Source organism: Molossus molossus, unplaced genomic scaffold, assembly GCF_014108415.1.
Source record: "Molossus molossus isolate mMolMol1 unplaced genomic scaffold, mMolMol1.p scaffold_m16_p_1, whole genome shotgun sequence".
Lineage (NCBI taxonomy): Eukaryota > Metazoa > Chordata > Mammalia > Chiroptera > Molossidae > Molossus > Molossus molossus.
Window position 1 is genome coordinate 21421227 of NW_023425344.1, and position 5510 is coordinate 21426736.

General features: G+C 42.7%; 1 pseudogene; it reads right to left on the minus strand.

Moving 5' to 3' along the window:
• Positions 1-2532: 2532 nt before the first annotated feature.
• On the minus strand, positions 2533-3274 carry LOC118617573 (annotated as a pseudogene).
• Between the last annotated feature and the right edge of the window lie 2236 nt (positions 3275-5510).

The window sequence follows — 5510 nt, forward strand, 5'->3', positions numbered from 1 at the left end:
ACTTACTCAGACTTGCTCCCTCTACGCTCGGAGGGAAGGCAGCTTGAGGGTCACCAGAGACATACAGGGAAGAACTGAGCTTTTTGGCCTCAGCACAAGGGCTGGAGAGGCGGCTTTCTCCTGAATAGACCATGCAGGCAGAGGCTAATGTTCCTTTGGTGAGCCCTTCCCTGGAGCAGCAGACAGCCACCATATCTGGGACTCCAGCAACCTGGCTCATACTGTTGGCCCCACCCTGGTGATTCCCTGAGGCCCCGCCCCACCCAGCTTTCAGGTCCACCCAAGCAGTTTCCAAAGGCTTTACCAAAGGATTGGCCTGTCTTGGATCCCACTTCAGGGTTTCCTAAATCTCTCAAACAAGCAGCTTCGGTCTCAGTGAGCCTCATGCCTCTCATTAAGTGGCCCCAGTCCTGGCACTAGAAGCAGCCAGCCTTGGATCACAACTTGGCTTTTCCTGGGCACCTCCAAGCCCAGCACAAGAAGCAGCCATCTGCAGATCACTTTGTAGCTTATGCCAGGTGGCCACAGGTAGAACACAGGCAGTGGTGACCTTGCCCCAGAGCCAGCACACCCAGTAGACAGCTTCAGACCACCACACAACCACCTCCACAAGTGACACACACTCGATGAGTAGACTCACTGGGTACCAGAGCCCTGCTGAAGTAAGTCTTGCTCTGTGTGGTGGGCCCCTACACAGCTGATCCTCCAAGGGGCTGATCCTCCAAGGGAGTCAGATGCCAGTGGTCAGTGGGCACAGCCAGTCCTTGCAGATGATCAGCCTGAATAAATCCCTCCCACTGACATGCCAACAACAATCAAGACTCAATTTAAACAGAAGGGTGTCCAGTCCACACTAGAGGTGCACTTCGAGGACACAGCTAGGGTGATCAGGGAGGCTGCACCACAGGATCCTGCAGGACATCTACAACAATAGGCCACCCTATGAAGCCTAGTGGACATAGAAACTCTACCTCATACATAGAAACAATCACAGGAAAGCAGCCAAAATGAGGAAACAAAAAAAATATGTCCCAAATGAAAGAAAAGAACAAAATTCCAGGAAAAGAATTAAACAAAATGGAAATAAGCAATCAATCAGATGCAGAGATCAAAGCACTGGTTATAAGGTTGTTCAAGGAACTTAAGGAGACCTCTAAGGAACATAGCTATGACAACAAAAACATAAAAAGGGACCAGTCAGAAATGAAGGATGCACTAACTGAAATAAAAAATAATTTACAGGGAATCAATAGTAGAGTAGGTAAAGCCAAGAAGCAAACCATCAATTTGGAATATAAGACAGCAAAAAACACCCAATCTGAACAGGAAAAAGAAAACAGACTTTAAAAAAAAATGAGGATAGTTTAAGGAGCCTCTGGGACAACTTCAAGCATGCCAACATTTGCATCATAGGGATGCCAGAAGGAGAAGAGAGCAAGCAAGAAATTGAAAACCTATTTGAAACAATAATGACAGAAAACTTCCCTATCTTGGTGAAGGAAACAGACATACAAAAAGGAAACAGACATACAAATTCAGGAAGCACAGAGTTCCAAACAAGATGAACGCAAAGAGATCTACACCAAGACACATCATCATGAAAATGCCAAAGGTTAAAGACAAAGAGAGAATCTTAAAAGCAGCAAGAGAAAAGCAGTTTGTTACCTACAAAGGAGCTCTCATAAGGCTGATTTCTCAAAAGAAACTATGCAGGCCAGAAAGGAGTGGCAAGAAATATTCTAGGTGATGAAAAGCAATGACCTACAACCAAGATTATTCTATCCTGCGAAGTTATCACTTAGAATCAATGGACATATAAAAAGTTTTGCAGGCAATTAAATGCTAAAGGAGTTTAGCATCACCAAACCAGTATTATATGAAATGTTGAAGGGTCTTCTTGAAGGAGAAGAACAAAAATATGAACAATAAAATGGCAGTTAATACATATCTATCAATAATTGAATCTACAAACAAAGTGAGCAAACAGAACAGAAATAGATTCATAGATAACAGAGAACTTTATGTTGCTTGCCAGATGTATGAGGGCTGCGAGGAATGGGTGAAAAAGATGATGAATAAAAAGGTACAAATTGGTTGTTAGACTGATGAACCTCAAAGGGAAGAGGGGAGAGAGGGTGGAATGAGATAAACCAAAGAACTTCTATGCATATATGCATAATCAATGGACACCGACAATAGTGTGGGGAAGGCAGGAGGGGACGTGATTGGGGAGGGAGGGTTCAATGGGGAAAAAGTGGGGGGGTAACATCTGTAATACATTCAACAGTAAACATGAGTTTAAAAAAATAAGATAAAAGCACAAACCATTTGAACCACATCCAGGGCCCTAACTCACAGACATAAACCGAAGTAGCCATCTAAAGCGTGAGATATTGAGGTACAGACATACAATGGGGGAAATGTGTAGCCGTTTGAAGCTTTTACCGAACTGCTCGACGGACAGCTGAGCACCGCTAGCGCTTGGGTGTGGTTGAGCGGACATAAGATCCAGAACCAGAGGACAGCTGTTTTCTACAATACTGACGCATTGTAAGGCTGTAATGCAAGGCAGGGATATATTTCGATGGTGAAGGGCAGAGGGGAGAAGAGCTTAATGCCCTCCTGGGGCATCATGCGGCCTTGCAGAGGGCCAGGGCAGAGAGCCCACCCCTCTTGCTTCGTCTCAGTGATTCTCTGGAGACCTCGGCGCGGCCCGCAGCTGCGAGTCCTCCGCATGGTGCGGTGGTTCACCCGAGAAGGCACGCGTCCATCAGGTCACAGAGGTGGCCGTCCACGTTGTTAAACAGACTAAAGGGAACGTTCACCTTGTCATCTGCCAGACACTGGCCTTCCTGTGCCACGGCGTCAGGGGCTGCCTGAATGGCCTCATTCTTTTCAAAGCATTTAGCTCTGTCTTCAGAGGACAACTTCTCTGTTTCAGAAAGAAACTGTTTCAGGACTGACCCATCCTAAATTCCAGTTTGTCTTGATTATTGGCCACTGCGTGTGTAAGTCCGATGGCACCACAGGAGTTCCCAACGGTCCATCATGAAGTTCACTTGAGGACTGACTTCTTGTCCCTTCTGTTTTCCCATCAGTTTTTTCCTGAAGTTCCATGTTGGGCGGGGAGTGGAAGCAGCAGAAGCTCGCGGGCAGGCCCCCATCCAGCTCCGGCACGTCCACGTCCACGTCCACGTCCACGTCCACGCAGCGCCACGGCCCGGCCAGCTCCGTGCGCAGCCTCTCCGGGTTCACCTGCGGGTTTGAGCTGCATCATCGCGTACCACAGGTGAGATCACTGTCCAGAGAAAAGGAAAAACCTAACGATGTCTTTCATTTGGTTGAGTTCATGAATTCGTCAAACACTTATTTAAAACCAAAACATGTGTGCTCGTTGTGTTACATGTGGGGAGAGACCACCAAGAATGAGACATCAGGCAGTTATAAGGTATGGCTGGGGTGGAAGGATGTGAGATAAGGGTAAAAGAAGACTATATTAAAACAGTGTTGTCAGGAATGATATAAAGAAGGTACATGGGAATGCAAAGAGAAAAGAAAAAATACTTTTTATAAGGGGGATTGGGAATAGAGTTTAACTAAAAGGAAATGTTCAGTTTTTCAACGGGCACCTTACAGAGACCTCTAGAAAAGAGTGAAGATGTTACTGTAATTCTAGGTGCTGGAGCTCAGTTACAACCCGAAATGCACATGGCATAATCAAGGGAAGATGAGCACATGCATTGTCCCTTTACAAAATTCTGATTGCAAGCAAGCTAATCATCTTCATATGGCTGCAATTATCCACAATAATTTCACATTTCATTTGAATAATAATTCTACTTCTCTACATACAAACACATACTGATATGGGCCATCCTTAGCTGGCACATTGTTCTAATTATTGTTTCATTTTATTTAGTAATGTAATGAAAGCGGAGTATTCAATCAAAGCATTATCACTCATACTTTTCAAGAGAACATTATTAATTATGTAGTATCAAGACTGCGATTCAGGACCATGCAGAAGGTTTGCCTAATTACCCAGTGATTTTAGAACAATTTACACTGTCAATGTGAATAAAAAATAATAATAATAATCATGCTGTGTTTTCACTACTTCCTCTTTTTTTCAGTCTGTCTTCCTCATTGATATACTTGGCTTACTGATGCATATAAATTCATTTGGTAATTCTATAAATTTGGCACACCAGGCCTGGATTTTTTTCTACATTTAAAAAATCCATTCCATCCCCCACACCACTTTGCTTCCTCCATAAAAGGTAACCAAATTTACTGTCCTCGTTTCTAGAAAGACTAACCTGGAATAATGTCTAATACTTTATTTTAGAATGTTTTATAATCCTATAAAATTACAACCTGCTAATTAAAATCTACTATTTGCTAAAGCTAATGTTAAGAAGAAAAACAAAAGCATTAATAAGTTTTGAAAAAATAAATGTCACAATGTAAAGCTTTACTGGAAATTGTGCTGATATGGGACAGCGAGGCCTGGTTTCCCATTCTAATTTCTATAAATTGCTTTACAGCAAACCACCACAACGAAATCCCTCCACCTGATGCAATGATTTTCATTCTTTATAGAATGGAAATTCCACCAAAAGCAGCTGAGATAACCACCGGTGTAACAAATGTGTAGATACAGGGTTAAATTGAATGATAATCCAAAGAATAATTAAACGAAGTTTATTAAGTTGTAGCTGATTGAGTCAATAATCGAATAATGTTTCTTGGCTTAATTTTTTCTTTTTTTTGTGGTATGTGCCCCTAGCATGAATTGAAACCGGGACTCTCTGGTGCGCAGGCTGACGCTCAACCACTGAACCAAACTGGCCAGGGCTCTTGGCTAAATTTTTTAACTACCTATTTAAAATAAGTAATTGAGCCCTGGCCGGTTTGGCTTAGTGGTCAGATTTTCGGCCTGCAGTCCAGAGAGACCCGGGTTCAGTTCCCGCTAAGGGCATGTTCTTCGGTTGCAGTTTGTCCCCGGCCTTGGTTGGGTCATGCAGGTGGCAACCACTTGATGTGTCCCTTTCACATTGATATTTCTCTCTCTCTCTCTCCCCCTGCTACTCTATCTGAACAAAAATGGAAAAATGTCCTCGGGTGAGGAAATAAATAAATAAATAAATAAATAAATAAATAAATAAATAAAATAAGTAATCGATACGACCAAAGAAAAGTAGATTTCTAAAAAAACAGCCATGCTTCAGTTTTGTTTTGTTTTTTTTAAGAACATTCCAGAGGTGATTCTTCTGTTCAAAAAACTTAGAAAACTGTTGAGTTTAGTAGTTCTCACAGCAGCTCTGACAAGCGGTTAATATCCAAAATATAGAAAGAACTCATACAACTCAATACCAAACAAACAAACAACCCAAGTAAACAATAGGCAGAAGACCTGAACAGACACTTCTCCCAATAGGTCATATAAACGGCCAACAGACATATGAAAAGATGCTCGGCTTCACTAGCTATTAGGTAAATGTTAATCT